This window comes from Rhinolophus sinicus, chromosome 15 (genome assembly GCF_057876585.1).
Source record: "Rhinolophus sinicus isolate RSI-liver-muscle chromosome 15, RSI-T2T, whole genome shotgun sequence".
Lineage (NCBI taxonomy): Eukaryota > Metazoa > Chordata > Mammalia > Chiroptera > Rhinolophidae > Rhinolophus > Rhinolophus sinicus.
In genome coordinates, this window is record NC_142515.1 from 14,762,882 (window position 1) to 14,781,897 (window position 19,016).

Sequence of the window (19,016 nt, forward strand, 5' to 3'; positions counted from 1 at the left end):
AATATCCCCGTAGAGCTCCCACTCTCAGTGGGCGTGGTGCTCTCTGTAGAGCAGCTCAGGGCCCAGGGAGGCAGCTGAGCATGTCCGGCCACATGCAGCTCGTTTCACACTAGTCTTCTTGGAGGATCAGAAGGTCTTCAGTGCCCACCAACAGCGAGTCACTGTGGGGAACAGCAGGCCCCTCAAAGCCAAGTCTGCTGGTGCATATGCTTCCAAAACAGAATCGGTTGCAGTTTTAGGGAGAGAGGAGTCCACCGAGCCACGCAGCCGTATCGTGTAGGAGCTGGCCGGCGCTTCAGCAAAGGCCATAGATGGAGAATCTGATGTCGTCATTCGTCATGATGACTTTTTAAAAGATTCTCTTCCCCTAGTGAAATGGGTAAACCACTGCTCACCCTGTAGTGAGATCCCAAGGAATTCATTGAAAAGCAGAGAGGTCCTGAAGAACATCAGGTCTTAGGAGCCTGGACCCTTGACATTTGCCACTGGCCACCTGTGGAAGGCAGGCAGGTCCCATCACCATTTGCAGGTCACTTGTTCAGCAGGACAGAGAAGCAGGGACGAAATATTTGTGAACCCCCCATGATGGACTAAGGGCTTTAACCTTTAGCCCATGACATGTATCCTGGTGTCTTCCTTACACAGATGCAGAACCTGGGGCTCAAGAAGTTACATAATTTGCCGTGGTTCAGGCTCTGCATCACTCAGAGTGTGATGGTTGCAGCAAAAGCAACTCATTCTCAAAACCCCCAGGGATACATGAGCATGCAGGCCTTACAAGGACAAGGGTGCAGTCTGCTTTGGGGTTGGAGGTAGAAGGAGCTGATTAACAAGCTCATTGGGGATCGTAGGCAAGATGAATGAGCTCCAACTCATCCCCCCACTCAAAATGGACCCTCTTGGAAGACAGTCGCACGAGTTTGGCTGGGTCACCTGACCATACCTTGGGCAGGGAGGACATGGCACCTTGAAGGACAGTTTCATCCAGGCTGGACGCAATGGGAAAGGAGTAATCCCTAGGGGAGAATTGAGCTAATGTTACCAAAAGCATGGGAAGGGACACTGCTGATAAGCTGGTAGGCACAGCCAATGTCCACTGGTCACCATAGGTGAGTGGCTTCAAACTAGGTCAGTGACCCAAAGCCCATGAGGACTGCTAATCATGCCCACATGCTGACCCTCCATCTTGAGTGGCCCTTACTTCTCTGTCCAGACGTTTGGCTTCCTCTTTAGTGGGCCCCATGATGCTGGCACTGCTTGGGAAAGGTTCATACCCTGTTGGAGAGGAAATCTCCAAAGAGGGCAGTGGAAGGGGAAGTGAAAGAGATACAGTGACAATTTAAGAGTTAGAGAGTGCCATGGAGAAGTGGGAAGGGCCTGTGGCTTTCTCAACGTGGGAAAAAGACAAATCACTAGGAAGTTTTGTGGGGGGAAGGAGACAGGGACCAAATGTGAGGTAGAATTAGAGAGGCAGAAACTGTTCAGATCATATATGAGGTGTCTTCTGAAACATTTAATCAAGGAGAGAGTTAAATTAGAAATTGTGGATTTAAAGAAACATAGAAGGGGAAAGTATATAATTAAAAACCCACACTTGGGTTTGAAATTTAGTTCAGAGCTTCCCGGCAGCTAAGGCAAAAAGGGAAACATGATGGTTATATAATTTTCATTGTCTCACAAACGGAAGTGAATTTGCAAGTCAGAAAACACAGCCTTAATTCTAAGTTCTGAAAACAAGATAAGCCGGTGGGGCGTTAACTATCCAATGGAAAGATTTTCTGCTGTAATTTTACTGAGCCTGAGAAATGTCATTTCTAAGGCCATTATCATGTGACTTGTGAAAAGTACAGTATTCCTATCAAGGGTCCATCTCAGGGCTGGAAAGTTTCCTGAAGGTTATCAAGTTCAGAAGCCTCTCCCTCCATTTACTGGGGCATCACTTCCACAACAGCCCCATACGCAGTCCTCAGACCCTCCCCGTGTTCTGCTCTGTCTCCTGCAGGCGGTGTCTCTCAGGCACCTTATCGCAGGCTTCCTGCTCCGTTAGGCTGGTGGGCAGCACTGGAGGAAGAAGGGGTGATGCCAGGAAGTGCCCACAGGGTACTTCTCCTTATCCCCTCCTACCGTGGACAGACTCTGGGGGCGTCTGCTTTCCTCCCTGGCTTTACCTCTCTGGATACACCCTTGTGGATGCAGCTTTGCCCAGGAGCCCTGGCTCACTCTGGTAACCCCCATCCCTCTGTCCCTCGGCAGATGGTACTGGTGGCTTCCCACGCTCCTCATCAGTAGGCTGACGCAATGCCCGCCATTTGGCTTCTCGGCTCTTCCGTGCCCAGCAAAACAAATTCTTGTATTCAAGCCCCCCTGTTTTCAATACTTTGGTGGTTTCTATTTCCTGGGGGAGGCTCTGCCTGACACCCTCACTAACCAGTCATCCAGCCTCCACCCAAACATCCCAGGAAGTGGTACTCCTTACTTCCCAATCAGGGCGGTCTGTTTCATCTTGAAGGCAGGGCCACTTGAAGGCAACAGGTGAGCGGCGGTTTGACATGTGGATGGATGAGAACTGCATTAAAGGAGGGAGTACGAAGAACTTTCTGGGCAGAGAAAGAAACGTACAAAGGTTTGTTGTTTATAGTGAGTAGGGCATAGTCAGAGAACCACAAGCACTTTGTGTAGTTGGAACAGAGGCTGTGTTGATTCAACAGACACATTTTCAGCAGTACCGTGGACTAGTATCTTGGGGAACGTAGAAAAGGAATGTATGAGGCCTAGGCCCTCAAGAAGCACCCTGAAATGATTCTGTCCAATCCTTTGGGGGTTTTAGGACTGATCCACAACTTTCTCCAAGTGCTGCTCTAATCCCAATCCCTGAATGTACAATGGATTCTTTGATCTGCTGTAGTTTGTTTGCAAATGCAGTCATTCTCCTCAAGGCCATTCTTCTATATGAAAGTGAGGGTGCAAGGTGGCCTGGGCCTGTGGCTGGGTGGCGCCCGAGACTCCTGGCGCTGGGAGGTTGACTCGCCTGACTCACTGGGATGGAAGAAAATTCTCAGAGGAGGTGGAGGTTCATTTGAACCTATTGGCATTTGTTTGGAACGTTGAAGAAAGGGGCAGATCCAGGTTTTGTAGGGCCTGAAAGCAGGTGGGCTTCATGGGAGGGTCACCATGCAGTTGCACAGAGCCCCGAGTTTAGAAGGCGCCTGAGCCTGGTTTCATGCTCTGTTGTCACTATTTTGAAATTCTTAATCATTTTTGAACAAAGGGCCCATTTTATTTTGCCTTTGGCCCTGCAAATTATGTAGCCTGTCCTGCATGACACTCATTTCATTTGGGGATCCCTCACTATAAAATCAACACAATAATAGAAATAAAATCAGGTACTGAGCCTTAAAAGGTACCCTGAAAGCCCACTTCAGCTTGGGGGTGTGGGCACCACTGACCTCTCGCATGGTCTTCCAACTGCAGCTGGGGGGTTCTTGGGGGTTCAGTGGACAGGGGTGTCAAATGGACCCATCTTTGCTCCCCTGCACATTCCACTTTTGCTTTAACTGAACAATTCTACTTTGTTCTGAATTAGGAATTGAGCTGCGGGCTGTTTTTCTTTTTCTTTTTTTTTTTTTTTTCAGGGTCCCATGACTCACTTAGTTTGAAAACCACTAGTTAGACAAACCACATCACACCAGGCCTTTTGTTGTAAGGAATTGTCTTATTTCAGAGGCCCCAGGTGACCCGCTGACCTGGGGTGTCTCCAAAGCCAGGTAATAATAGGCCGTGCTCTAATCTAAGGAGACTCTTCTGTATTTGCAGAGAGCTTTGAAATGTTCTGGGAAAAAAGCTGATCCGATGTGCAAGGTATTATATTCACGGAGAGAAAAGCCCTCCCAACTCTTTATAAAATGGATTAAGCCAGTTTCTAAGGGCTGCAGGTTTGTGTGATCTCAATCCTGCGCCTTAGTCCCGGGCCTCCACCTTCCTCCTTTGTTTCCAGGATATGCACCTTCCTGGGCCAGGGCCCCGACGCTTTCCTGGGCAGCCCTCCTCCCTTCCCAGCTCTCCCCTAGGGAAGAACCAGGGATGCTCTCGCCCTCGCACCCACCCCACCAAGTCTTCCTTTTTCTCTGGGCACATTTCACATTCACAGGCTCGGATTCGATGGTGGGAAACCTGAACAAAATATGGTAATTACGCCATTTATCGTTCAGTGACTCAGAGGGGAGGCACAGATGGGAAAAGTTGTGGATCACAACCCCATGCGATATTTGACAGAATTATCAGTCAAATATAGTTCACCCAGCAACACGTTTCTGTCAGTCCTTCTTAGCTAAAGTTAATTAAGTGACAAGAATGACATCTGCTCTTTTCAAAGGGGTAATACCTACTTCAGGGCTGCACCTTTGGATGGATACCCAGACAGAGCCCTCCACAGTTAGCCAAAGGTGGGTTTTCTGAGGCGGAACCAGCTGTAGACCAGGAGACTGGAGCGATCATGCAAGAGCTGTGCTGGTCAGTGTGCCGGAGCTTCTGTCTATTCCACAACGTGGAGTAAGGAAAGGGGTGACCATGGTCACCAGCCTCCTGGAGAAGCTCTGCCTCAGGGCTCAGGCAGAGAGAGCCTCACTGAGGGATGAATGCGCATGTGTGAAGACAATGTAGAAACTTCTCCAGCAGGTGGAGGGGCCCCGAGCCAGCACTGCCACCACCTGGAGTCTTATCAGTTGCTGATGGGAAGCTTCAGGCTGCTGTTTTGTATTTGTTCTTTCTTTGTTCCTTCTATCTATGTACAAAGGCTCCCAGAAAACTACAACCTCTGTGACTTGTCAAGCCCACTGGCACTTATGACTTCTAAGTTTGCTTCATGCCAGAGCCCTGGAGGGTGTTATCATCTCCAAAGTAAATGATGAGGCCAGGAGCTCACCTCCACCCACCATCAAATCAGCACGTCTGTCTGTTGGAAATTGAACGTGGAAAGCTGGCTTTGTTTCTCTATTTTTAAGTTAGTTAGACCCACCCACAAACTACGGGCTGCCAACCATTAAAGATGAGCTCCCCTAGCTCTTTGCTATGATTAGTGAACTCCCATTCACAATTCAAAATCCATCTCGTTGATTACCTCTTCCTGGGAGCCTTCCCGAACCCCACACCCCCTAGAAATTGTCATTCACTTCCTCCCTAGAGCAATCTCGGGGCTCTGTGTACACTTCTGTTTCTGCATTTATCACATGGCTTCATAATCACGTCTTTGCTTCTCAGGTTTCCCTTTCTGGCTGCGATAACCAAGCCTTCATAAATGTTTCCCGAATTGAATAATTAAATTGTTTATTAAATAAAGTAATAGCCTGGTGACCTTATGCACAGTAAATGTAGGATTTTTCTGCAATGGATCTACTTCTCTAGCTTGTGGTACTAAACATGGGCACATCTCGTTTCTCAGTTAGTTCTCAGGACACTATACATTGGGAATCTCACTTGAGGTTTCCCCTTTCTCCAGGCTCTGATCAGGGTCATTTGCCCCAACTCTCCCTTCCTTTACATTGATTTCTCCAGGGCCTGGGTGTCTTTTCCTGTTCTATTCTGTCCATTGATTTACCTGGGACCCTCCAGATACATCAGTGGATCCAAGAACTAATGTTCAAAAGAGAAGAGGTTGGGGTCTAGGTTTTTTTCTTCCCATGGTTCTTTGGTTCTTGTGTAAATTTGCCCGCTTCCTCCTCAGCAGTCAGCCCCGCATACCAAGAGGATTGGCACAGGGAGGAGTAGCCTTTGAGGGCCACATAATGTCTGTTTCCCTCCCCTGCAGGGCAGTGGCTGCCTACATATGTCCCTTAAGAAATTCATTCCTGAAAAGGAAGTCCCACCTCAAGATGGCGGGTGAAAGTTTTAACTTCCTCCACATTGTTCATCCAAGACAACTGAGTTTGGTCTTTGCCCTTAAAGAGCTGTTGTTTTCACATGGGAGAAATCTGAGAAAATGGAAGCCTCAGGTTTTTCTGCTTGCCTCTGCCCCACCCACACTTTGCAATACTGAGGTCTTCTGCTCTTTGGAGCATGAGGGGTATGAAAAATCCTTTGGTCTGTACAGTTTGGGGATCAGTGGCCCTGTCGTCATGACAACTGTGTCATCAGGGCATCTCTTGTAACTGACAGCAGGAGGTGGGGCTCTGTGTCTGGGATTGCCCCAGAGGCATCCTTACCCAACCTTTAATGCCTCCAGCTCCGAGGGCTCCTCACCAAAGGAGGAGGCTGAAGATCAATGGCACCCCTTCTCTGGGGCTCACAAATGGCTAATTAATTAATTATACCTGGTCACACAAAGAACTGGTTGGGCCGGTGTTCAGAGTGCCATTGCCTGTTACAGAACTATTAGCAGCTGACAGGCAAGGGATTGGGAGAGCTGGGTCAAGAAGTCACTTTCTCCTTAGCGTGAATGAGCAGCACAGTGACAGATGATTACTGGAGTGATCACATTATAAGGCATAAAAATGGCAAATTACTATATTGTACACCTGAAACTAATATGACAAATATGAGTATAATATTGTATACCAACTATAATTACATTAAAAAAAATGCGGTTCCTCAGTCACAAGGCACATTTCAAGCTCAATTTCCACAGAGTATTACACAGCACAAATTAATTCTATTGGACATTATCATGCAAAATTCCATTAAGGGAGTGTTGTTCTAGTGTCAATAATGTGTGCTTGTGCCCAGCTCCCCATCTCTCCTGCTTGTGCATACATGGGCACTTCCCTACTCCCCAAGGCAATGAGGTATTCACTTCTGTAAGATGTGACTTACTATGGCCCTTCCGGGAAATCGAGTTTCAAGAGGAGATCCAACCAAACAGAAAAGCTCTGATAATAGGATTCAGGTTTCAGAGCCTGGGGAAAGACCCTCAAAGGAAATGGAAAACAGGATGGAAGATGATTTCCTTATTTTGGGGGATAGGGTGAGGTGTAAACTCCCCTGTCCAGGAGGCAAGTCCCCATCAGCCAGGCTCTGCCTTGGGCCCTCTTCTCTTTTCCATACTTACTACCAGGGTCCCCACTTCTGCCCTCTGGGGAGCAGCTCCACCCTAGTGAACCTGGAGCTGGTCCCAAGAGAAATGGTCTTGACTTCCCTCCTCCTCACCCTGAGGCACCTCCTCCACCCCACCTCAAGGAGCTCTCAGAAAGGCAAGGCCAACCCTTCTCCTATATGTGGGTCACTGGGCCTTCTGGGGAAAGGCATGCTGAAATCATTTCTCCAGAGCCAGGCATTGGTGAAGTTCAGGCAGGCTCTCTTTTCTGGTGGGGTAATCCCGGACCCAGGGAACAGGTAGGGCAGATGGGTGACCACAAGCCCTGCCTCTCCTGCTTCCTGTGCCAATCTTGACCAGCCAATGGGAAAAGGCTCTTCCTCACAGTCTCCAGCCAATCAGCAGGCAAGGTGTGCACACGCTTAGTCCCAGCCTGGCTGGGTCCTTTTCTGTGTGTAGCCAGTACAGAAGGGCCTCAGTTAAGGGTCATGTATTATATTACCCTGTTTCCCCAAAAATAAAATCTAGCCAGACAATCAGCTCTAAGGTGTCTTTTGGAGCAAAAATTAATGTAAAACCCAGTATTATATTATATATATTATATTATATTATATTATATTATATTATATTATATTATATTATATTACATAGACCTGGTCTTATATTATAGTAAAATAAAACTGGGTCTTATATTAATTTTTGCTCCAAAAGATGCATTAGAGCTGATTGTCCGGCTAGGTCTTATTTTTGGGGAAACACTGTAGGTTGGTCTTGACCCCACTAACGCCCAGAATTCTACCAAATAGGGCTGCCTGTGGAGTAGGCACGATTCCAGCCAAAGGCTCCTCAAACCAAGCCCCACGGCCTCACAGGAACCCACAGAACAGGGCAGAATGGCGGGCTTTACCCACCATTCCTCAAACAACTCCCCCCACCCCCTTCTCACCATCCCCCCCTAGGGGTCTCCTTGAATCTGCCTTTTCCCTCTAGCAGAGAGTAATGAAAATTAACTTGTCATTTTCCTGAATTGACATATTTTATGGCTGACTCAGACTCTTCTGGAGCTAGTATTAGTGAACTAAGTGAAACTGCAGCAGGAAGAGGAACAAAAGGGTTCTTATTCCCCAAGATGGAACTCCAAAGTACATTTTGAGCATAAAAACCTATTTGAATGGTTCCTCCTTCCTTAAAAAAAAAAGATAAAAACCATATAGTCATTAAAAACAACAACTCAAAGCAGCATTTTCCGTTTCTCAAGATTTTGCACCACACCCTATGAGGGGAAAATGAGAATACCTCTTGGAACCAGGATGTCAAGTTCTAAATTTTCTCTGGTTCAATGTGGTTTTCAATGATAAAAAAAACAATAACATCAGATTTTTTGGAAAGTGGGAGAAATTACAGGTTGATTTTATTTTCCCTTTCTCTTTTACACTGACCTCACAGCATCTCACAATGACAAGAACCAGGTCTCAAGTTTCGTTCACATATTCAACCCCAGTTTGGAAGTTAAGATGGAGATATTGCAATTCTTATCTTTGGAAGAGTGGGATGGAGAAAGAAAGGAGAAAAGAAGGTGGAGAGAGATAAGGGGCTGGTGTTTGCAGATGTGGACAAACTAAGCAGCACCAGTGAATGTTGCATCTGAAGTGACCCCCAGGGAGGTCTTGTCCAGAAGGTCTCAAACTTTTTATTTGTCTGTCTGTCTATCTGCCTCTCTCTCTCTCTCTCTCTCTCTCTCTCTCTCTCTCTCTCTCTCTCTCTCTCTCTCTCCCCCTACCTATCTATCTATCTTAAATAGCAGGACTTCCTGCTGTTTTGTCCCCCAAATGACATCTTAAGCAAAAGCACAACATCTAAAAGCAATAGAAGTGGTGCCTTGCAAAACACCATGGCTTGGCCTTCCTTCAACCCTCATCCTCCTGAACACCCCAAGCTCCTCAATACACCGTCTGCATACCAGAGCTGTAACCCAAGTCCTGAATGTGCCGATGAGGAAACTGAGGTACAGAGAGGGGAAGTAATTCACTGGAGAAGAGTTGGAAGATTTCTCCAAGGTGACATAGTAAAGACCTAACAGAGATAGATCTAGACACTTGGAAATGAAGTGAAGTGGGGGCGGGGGATAGTAGAAGTGGTGGTGAAACAGCTGAGCATGAGATGACCTTAAGGGGTGTAACTGAGTGGACTGCACAGAGCATGGTTCCAGGAGGCTGGAGACCCAACAGGTTCCCCATGTCTCTTTCCTGCTCCTCACTAGCTGCTCCAGTTCTGAGGTCCCACTTGAGCTCAAGATTTATAGCGATAATGCCACACATGGATGGTTACAGCTTATACGTTTGACTCAGGAACAAAAGGAACAAATACACACGTCAGTATGTTTAGAAAGCCTTCCAATCATTAGTTTAGAGCACCATGGCGAATTTGTTGCATGTGATTCTCTCTACTCTCATTCCACACCCATGACAGGCATTGCTAATCAATCACAGCACCTTTTCCTGCTGAGCCTAAGTACAACCTCAAAATTATTTTCAACACAGCACTCCAGGCTGCTATCACCAATTAATCAAGAGCTGTCCCTTAGGGTGAGATCTCTTTGCTCTTCCTGGTTTGTGCCTGTTAAACCGAACTCATTGTCTCTTGTCCCCTGACACAGTCTGACAGCCTGGACCTCAGAGGTGAAGCCTGGAACTGTATTTCTTAGAATCCTTTTTCCTGTACAACTCAAGTGATAGCTAGTCCACCAGTGAGAGGCACTCCTGCAAGAACTGGAAGTGGAGGAGAAGGAGACCTGCTATCATTCTTTGGTGACAACTGCCCCTAGACGCCTGGGCAAAACGCAGTCTGTTGAGAATGGCATGTTCGGGTGCCTCAGGCTGCTGAGGTGGGTGGTAGCAGCATCTACCGGGATTGCTGGGTCCTTTGCAGCTTCCGGGTGAGTTCCTGTAAATCACCCACCTCTAGCAGCTGCTGGCCTGACCTTTGCTCCCCCAGCCCTTCCAGCAATCATACAAGTCTCCAGTTCCCTGTATTAGAACCCTTCCTACTTGGAATACCCAGAGTGGCTTCGGTTTTCCTGACCTGTGCCCCTTCTGGCTACAACAACATTAACGCCTCGAAGGCAGGGAACAGAACTTGGCAGTAAGATGGAGGTTCCCCACCTTGCTACACACGGGAAGCGCGTTCTTGTTGAGCTTAACCGTCTTGTGTTCAGTGTTATTTCTGTGGTCTGCCTACACAGAACACAGAAGGAAGCTCGGAGAGGGAGAGTTCCAGAGAATCAGAACAATGGCATTATAGAATTTGGAGCTGGAAGGACCTTTGTACAGAAACAGGAATTGTTTTCATTTTGCGGATGGGAACAACTGAGGCCCAGAGAGAGTTACAGCTAGTTAGTCCCAGAGCTGGGGCTAGGATCCAGATCTACTGATACAGACCTGTTCTGGTCCTTGGCCCCTAGCCTCTCAAACAAGGGGATGCATCTGAGCTTGCAAGCAGCGTACAGCCAAGCTGAGCTCTATCCCATAACAGGCTGGCTACTTTGATGTGAGGCAGTAAACACCTAGCTGCAAAGGGAAGCCAAAGTGAGCAGAGTGCGCAGACCCGAGTTCTCCACTTTGCCCAGGAGAGGGGAAAGCAGCATCGGGTGGGTCTCATGACAGCATGAGAACAGGAAAACCACATTGTCCTAACCCTAACCCTACCATGGAACCCTATCACTTTTCCATCTATTAATAGGCAACTCATCTTAAAGAAATCCTTTTTTCTGTATCCAATTGTTGGCAAACATGTCATGGAATTATAACAAACAGTGTTGATTTATCACTGTAATCATCCTCTTGCCTCCACTGGCCCTGAGGTCGTGGGCTACATCAGGTCAGATTCCTAGCGGCAAGCCACTCATTTAGCAGAAAAGGAATTTTTTTGGAAGGCTCTTGGGGGAGTGACAGAATTATCAGGAAGGCAGGAAAACAACGCCTGGAAACTATGCCCTGGACAGTGGATACCCCAGGACACTCCAAACCCTGGTTGTGTGGGTGACCCCCTGTACGTGGCCCCTGGAGGTGGCACCCCCTTCTGGGGCAGCAGCCTCTGAAAGTGGCTGTAGCTGCTGTGGGGACTCGGAATGAATTCTTCACTACCTTTGTATTTTGAGATGCCAGCTCCAGATTCATCGTCTGCTTGGGGCATCTGGAGAGGCCAGATGCCCACTTTCCCCTGATTGCTGGAAGCTAGAGGGGTCCTCTAATGGGCTCTGATGCTGGACAGCCACATGACCAGTGTCCATTGCAGGGTCCACCTTGGTGGCGTGGCTTCAGAGGCCCCTCTTCTGTCAATCTAGCCACACTTCCTTTTACCCTTCTGCCTGAAAGCCCACATTAATGGGGGTTTTCTGGACTTAGGGCTTTGCTTCCTATTAAAATATAAAGACCAAGTCTTTCCATCACTTTCTCCTCAGTGTGGATGAGCAGCCATTGGGCTATTTTCCAGAACCCCCAGTCTCGCCCTCTGACATAGGATGCTGCACTAACATCTTTGTGGACCACATCTTCTGGTGGAATGTTACGCACCCTGTCAGCCCCTGGGGAAATGAGCCTTGCATCCCTGAAGGTGGGGGCGTAGGTGGGGCGAGGGTCACGGCCCTGGATTCTGGGAGTGCACAGGGTGTCTTTCCTTTCCCCTAGGATCATCCTGGAGTGAAGGAACCAAAGTCAGTGCAGGAGGACGTGCCTATGTACATTCTCCTGCTGAACAGTTTTCTGAACCTTTGGCAATTCAGTTTGGTGCTGGCCAAGGCAGCCATACATTCCTGTTGTCACCGCCACTATTGGCTGCCAGTTTCTGTTTATAGTACATTTCCTAGGTGCCAGGCAGTATGCTTGTTAAGCATCTAACCCAAATTAGCTCATTTAATCTTCTCCACTTGACAAAGAAGACAACTGTTGCCTAAAGCCACATAGCCAGCTTGGGGCTGGGATTTGAACACAGGCAAAATCCAGTCCCTCCCCACTACCCTAGGCTTTTTCCCAAAAATATAGCCCCCATGCCACCCCTCACAATATGACACCCCATACACAAGGAAATAGAGACAGAGCTAATTCCCAGACAGAAATTCCTGAAGTCATATTCGGGAGCTTTTCTTTCCTCAAGTAATTTGTATTTAGTGTATCAAATCCTTAGTGTGTCCAAGGGTCGAGAGGTTCTGAGAACCAGCTGATTCTTAGGGCATCTGGCCTGCCTGACCACTCTGAGTTTGGACCCTCTCAGGGAGGCAGACAGCAAGGCAGTGGGTCTCTCAGTGGGTAGAGAGGAAGGGACAGAACCCCACTAAGGACCCATTAAGTGCTAGGGAGACACTAGAAGCTTTTCCTCTGTTGGCACCGTGGTAATAAATGAACCAACCAAATAAGAAAAGCAAAGCCTATTTATTCTGAGCTTGCTGCAGCAAGGGAGGCAGTCTCCATCATTACACTTTGGCAAAGACTCAAAGGCAGGCAGAGGGGTGGGAAAGCTCTATAGTAGAAAAAAGGAAGCTTCACATGTGCCATGATTGGAGGCTGCTGGCCTGGGCAAGCTAGAGGCGGGCTGACTAGTAGTGGTTTGTTAGGGGGGCATATTTGGCTTACTCTGGTTGGTCCCGTGTTGGAAGTTGGGACAAAAATTAGGGAAGCTTTCAGTTATTAGTCAAGTCCTGTCTATTTGGGGTCTACTGTTACAGAAATTATTGTGCAGCGTCCTGGATTGTCACTAGAGATAGCAGGTTGGCGTCCTGGGCTGGTGATGGTAGATAAACAGTTACTGCAGTCGTGGATCACAGTTCTGTGTTTATGGTGCAGTCACTGTGCCATTGTGTTTTCAGTCTCAGCACTTAGTCCCCACAGCAGCCTACCTTACAGACCCGGAAACTAAGGCCCAAGGCAGTCAAGTAACACGCCTGGACTCCCTCAGCTGCGTTGGTATGTGCAGCCAGGTCTGCCTGGTCCTTGATTCTACACTTGTCCCCCCTTGAATCCATCCCCACACACCAGCCAGTGAGTCTTAAAGACATAAGTCAGATGGCATCATTCCCTGGCTTGAAACCTCCCAATGCTCCTTTCCCTTTCTCTCACCTCCTCCTCCTCCAGATGCTGCTTCAGTGCCAGGGCTTCTCGCCACGCCTCCAGAGACTCTGCCTCTCCCCACCTCAGGGCCTTTCCGTAGGGCTGGGACTCCCTCGCTGGCCCTCAGCATCCTTCAGGACACAGTGAGCCCCAACGGCTGCCTCTGCCGCTCAGGACGCCATCACCCTTTCATTACCTGGAGGGCACGTCTCACAACCCTAAGTGGGGCTTTCTGCTGTTTGTGGATTACCTGCCTCCTGTACCAGACTGAAAATTCCCTGAGGATGTGGCATTGACTTACCCTGTTCTGTTGTGTTCTCAGGGTCTGGCCTGTAGTCCGTACTCAGTAAATACCCTGTGAATGAACAAGTGAGTGAGTCTTTGCCTCCTTCCTCCTGGGGCTGCTCTTCATATTCCTGAGAAGGTGCCCCAGCTCCCTCCCCCAGCCATGATGAGGGAGAGGGTGACAGGCAGATCCAGCCTCAGGCTGTGACTCTGAGAGGCTCAGGGCAGTTATTTGTTCCCCTCTTTGGGATGAACTGGGCAGCGACTAAGCAAGTACCTCTCAGGGGAGAAAATGGGGTACTTCCAACAGCATGTGCCCAAAGTACTGAGGGTCAGATGCAAAATGGATGGGTTGGGTGATCTACTGGAGACTGTCAAATGCTGGTGACAACGCTCCAAAGTCAGTTTCACCGCCATCCACATGTTGCAGTCTGCGAAGACAGGCTCAGGGCAGTTATTTGTCTAAAGCCCCTGGCTAGTGAGGGGCTGTCCCCATATGCTCCTCCCTTTCCTTCTCCACTGCCACCCTCAGATGGTTTCATCTCATGATGACCCAGAGGAAAACCAAATTCAGATGGTAGATCTGATCCTATGGCTTCCAAGGCAAAACCCAAGACCTGTGAAGCCCTCAAATATGACTTCAGGAAAATCTGTGCTTGGGAATTATCTACATGTTTTTAGGGACACGGCTGTGACACACCAGCGCTGCTCCTGGGAAGCCACTCTACGTACAGCCTTCCAAACCAAACCCTCCCATTTTGCAGATCAGCAAACTGAGACCCAGAAGGGAAAGCAACCTGCTTAGGGTCCCATGGCTGTTTTCAGAGGCAGGAGCAGAACCCAGGATTTCTGAGGCCCAGCGTGGTGCTTTCTTCATGGTAGCGCTGATTTAGAAGTGGAGGGTGGGTCCCACTAGAAGTCAGGGAGACAACAAAGTTGTGGCCTGCAGGACCCCACCTCAGTAAGGTGGGAAATGAAGGAGTGTCTTTGTGGCATCTTTAACCATCCCCATCTAAAACCACCCGTCTCCCCACCAGCTTCCTGATCTCCTCCTACTGTTTCTTCTGCCGAGGCTCAGACGTTTTCCGAGACTATTTATTCACCTGGAGTAGCACTGACTAATAGCTACAGCTTGGAGTATGGTTTCTCCTCTAACTCAGGGGACAAAGCTGTGAGAGTGGAGTCCCTCTATCAGCCTGAGACCACTGAGCCCCCTTCCCCTTTTGATGATCCATCTGTTCAAAGTTGAGTGCATTTCATTTTGCAACTGTAAACTGACTCCTGTTTTAGGTCAGCCATGGGAAGAGACAGACTCAAGTCCTGCCACACATGGCCTGATTTCAATCTTGAAGGCTTGTTGGTTTGTGCTGATGTCACCCAACCAAGATTTGACATGAAACTACAACAGAAAGCTCGGACGGGGTGGGCGGGGAGGATGTGCTGTGAGGGTAGAGGAGAAGAAAGCTAAAGTTCTGTTTTAACTATTGGAGAGGAGAGCACGTGGGGCACAGGACCGGAAGTCAGGAAACAGCGGTTCTATTCTTGGCTCTGCAATGAGCTTGCTGGGTGCCCTTGGGCGGTTCACTTCCCTTCTCCGAGCCTCAGTTTCCTCATTTTATAAAACCAAGTGGAGGATCTCCAAGCCTCTTCCTTTCACTTCTAAGGAGCCCATGATTCTAGCTTGGTCCTTGACCCTGGTGAAGAAATCAAAGACTCGGTTTCATTTCATAACTTGGGCCCCTCAGCACTTCCCAGTTGGGGCTGGGAACGGGACCAGGCACTCACTGACCAAGCTAATCTGAGTTTCAGGGAGGTGGCCAGCAGCCTCTGCGGTCAAAACCTTACCCAAGAAAAGGATGGGCAGATGCAGGCCGGATGAAAGCTTTGTCCTGTCACCCAAGGGCTGTGATTGGCACCAGGCATGGATGTTTATTCAGACTGGAGCTTCAGCTTTTGGAGGCTCAAGTATCATTAGCCGCTGTTTTTGATCAATGGAAAACAGTAAAAGCAACAAATAATAACGTCCATTTGCTGGCAATTCCAGTCGTTTGTGGCATTTAATTAGCATAATTGACCTGCACTGGAACTTTTTCTCCACCTGAATTTAAAAATACATCACTGCCCCTACACCCTAACACATCTGAGAAATTTTTTTTAATGAGGTTTTAACTAAAGCCCGATATCAAAACACTGTATAATACTTTTATCTCATTGAAGACATTTGATGCTTATTAAAATATGATTGCTTTAAGGCTTATTTTGATTTTTTTGCCCAAGAGTGTATGCAGAGCCTTGCTGCTCAGATAATAACAAAGAAACCTTAAACATTAAAAAAACACATGAAAGGTAATATGTTCCCCATTAGTCCCAGTATCATTTCCCCAGGATTACTGCTTTCCAAATATAGCATTAGTTTAAAAATAAAAGGCCATTTACAGTAATGGGACACTTGCTACTACTTTGGCACACATGGGCCTTCCAAGGGGCTGGCACAACAGCTTCATTAAAGGGGGACGGCAGGGGAGAGGGCTGCTTAGAAAAAACTCCAGCATGCCTTCTCACAGGGCCCCGGACAGGCCACCTGCCCTGACCCAAGGCCCGTGTCTAACGAGCCTCTGAAGTCCTCTTTCAGAACTGAGTTTTTTTGCACATTGTTTCTTCCAGGGATGAAAACATTTTTGGAAATTGACAAGTAATCAATGGGACGCCACCTGGGAAGAGAAGGGTCATCCTGGAACTCTGCATTCTGGGAGAGCGTGGGGCTGCCACCAGGGGCCAGCAGCCAGTTGGGGCTTCAGGGATCCTTTTGTCCTGGGAGCCAGGAGCAGCAAAGTGCAGATGGGAAGATTCCAGTCATTTAGGAAGCACCCATGGATAAGCTTGGTTTATTTGACCCAGACAGGCATATTTTTTTATTTATTTTTGCTAATGATAGCTGAAGCCCATTTTAGTTGGATGAACTAATCTAGCTAAGGGACAGAACAGTCATGTACATAGAAAGACTCTCTCAAGTGCAGCAAGGGCCACTCCAGCTTCCCCGAGCTGGCCTGTGTTGAGCACCCACCGGAAGCTGCCAGCCCGCTGAGGGCCCCTGAAGAGACTCATGTTGCACGTTGGCTATTTTGGGCCAACAATGCAGGTCCCTTCCGGTTTCGGGAGCCGGTCTCCTGGCACTCATCAAGCACCCAGCTTCGAGAGGCTTCAGAGAGCCAGGGAGCAAGCTTCCAGCCCTAAGGGAGGGAGAAGCTCTCCTGGTTTTAAATCCCCAACTAAATGCCAACCATACCTTGTTGTCAGCAGAGAGGGGAAGATCAAGAGGGAGCGATGGAAGAGAATGGAGGCGGGTAACAAGAGGTAAAATTTATTGCCCTGAAGCTTGCATTCTCCCCAGAGGCAGGTGGCATTGCCCACTGGGCAGGGGGCTCTGCTTCACCAGGCACTGCCTTTGCCAAAAGGAGGGTTCTTTGCATAGAGCCAATGACAGGTTGGTCAGGGGTTGGGGGTGATGTCTCTTGTCCATTTTGGACTGTCAGTATTGGAAGCTCATTGTCTGACCTCATCTAGTTACTGATCTTGATGCTATAAATTCCTCCTTCAGGCCAAGGATTGCTCACTTCCCTTCGTATTCCTAGACCAGAGCAAACAGTCAGCTCCCTTGAACTGAGAAAACAAGCCCCTGGGGGTAACAGTCTCAGGAAAAGACCAGAGGCCTCGAGGGTGGAGCCAGGCCCAGGGTGGTTGTTCTGTGAGAACCACATGACAGCTTGTGTTTACTGAGTCCTTACGATGGTCCCGGTTCAGAGCTCAGTGCATTGCATGGTTCTCTCATTCAACCCTGACTAAAGGGAATCTGCCTTGTCTAACTTGCAGGGAAGGGGAACTAGGGTACAGGCTGGTTGATTAACTGGCTTAAGCTAGCACAGCTCGTGAGGGGGGCAGCAGCCTGGTTCCTGCATCTGAGCCTTGGCCACCATGACGAGCCTTCTCCTGTACCTCTCACTGACTCATAGTCCTGAGCTCCCAACAGTGGCTCAAAAACCCCCTTGGAGGGGTAGAAGAGGGAGTCAATCCCTTTGGAACAATGCTGAATTTGGTGTCGCTGCATTTTTCTTGGGACTCTCCTTCCTTAGGAGATGATCAACAGCACCGGAATTGAACATGCAACCTGTAGGTACAGAGTACACTGCTTCTAGCACTTTGATGCCCCAAGGAGAAACACAGATCAGCCCCAGACATGAGTCCTGCCCTCCAGGGTTTCACATGGGTGGTGACTGAGAGTATCCACAAAGGGCCATAGTCAATGGTTCAAAGAGTGGGACAGCTGCCAAGGAATTTGCATCACAAAACGGGAGTTTTGAGATTCACTTTAGAGACCATAGAGTCTTAATGATCAAACTACTGATGGGGAAATAAAGAAGGAAAGCAATTTGTCCAGCATCATCCAGCTAGTTTAGCACAAAGCTGGGGTCAGAACTCAGAGGTTGCCACGTTGCTAGCCTCTTATTCTTTCCTGAGTCTGTAGTGCTGGTGAGACACAGAGAACGGTGGTTAGCAAACTCTTTGAGGAACTAGTGACTTGAGTGGGACCTTGAAGGAGCAGAAGCAGGTTACCAGGGAGGGAATGTGGGGACCCTGTCGATGGAGGAAGCGGCATGTCCAGGGCATGGGCTATGTGGACATAGTGTGCTGGATGGTGGATTGCATCCCCCAAATCAACTCTTAATAATGAATAGGGATTGCAGGGAATGCTGGGTTGAAGAGGATTCTGGGAGGAAAGAGCCAGGATCAATTAGTAATGTTGGCCAAGACAGTGGGGGAAGGAAGTGACTTCCTGCTGCCTGCTTGTCATCCCAGGCATAAGGTACACTTAAAGGACAGTAACGTGTCAGCTTTTTTGACCTCCTGACTGGGGATGTGGGGGGTGCGGGGTACTCACGGCTATTTATTAATTTCTCTTTCTTGAACAATTTCCTGCTCAATCTGACTCATCGGGCGCCGATATCAGCACTTTTCCCGTCTCTATTCCATGAGACCCATCACCTGCCAAAGCTGGGAGGCCCTGCAGAGGAGGCAGTGGGTCCAGCAGTCTTAGGGGGGTATGGGCCGGGGTTGACAGCAGCTGCCAAGCTCCACAGGCTCCCGGAAGAACCTCTTGTCTCCTGCATTTCAAACGGGCTCCGGTAGCCACTGCCAGAAGGTGCCACATTTCTGCTGAGTCAGAGCCACTTCAGATTCCATTCACCTGTAATGAGTGAGATTTCCCGGGAAACATTACCATAGTGGAGGCTGCCTAGGTAAAGCAAGAGGACAATCTAAAAGCCAAAGGTTATGATTTCTGATCTAAGTGATGGCTTTGAAATATTCAACACTCCCCTGGAACCAACTTGGGTCCGTGCTGTCCTTCATTCATCTGAGAAAGAGACAAAGTCTGTCCAACACAAAGGAGCCCCTGGGCAGTTTGGCGGGAGATCCGTGGGGACCTCTGGCTAAAGTGTCTGAAGGGCAGGTAAGAGCTCGATGCACAGAGACCCGGGGCTCAGGAAGGTACCAGCTCCCTTGGTCTAAATTCTGTGTGTTCCCTCTCCAGCCAAAGCAAGAGCGCTGGG

General features: G+C 48.6%; 1 long non-coding RNA gene across 2 annotated transcripts; it reads right to left on the reverse strand.

Moving 5' to 3' along the window:
• Positions 1 to 763: 763 nt before the first annotated feature.
• LOC141572788 (uncharacterized) lies at positions 764 to 13,838 on the reverse strand. Of its 2 annotated transcripts, XR_012498283.2 has the most exons (4): positions 13,688 to 13,838; positions 13,427 to 13,480; positions 2,477 to 2,597; positions 764 to 1,016 (listed from the first exon to the last, which is right to left on the reverse strand). It is a non-coding gene; the product is annotated as an uncharacterized LOC141572788 (long non-coding RNA). The 2 variants fall into 2 exon arrangements; XR_012498281.2 differs by lacking the exon at positions 13,688 to 13,838 and having other exon boundaries at positions 13,427 to 13,638.
• Positions 13,839 to 19,016: the final 5,178 nt, after the last annotated feature.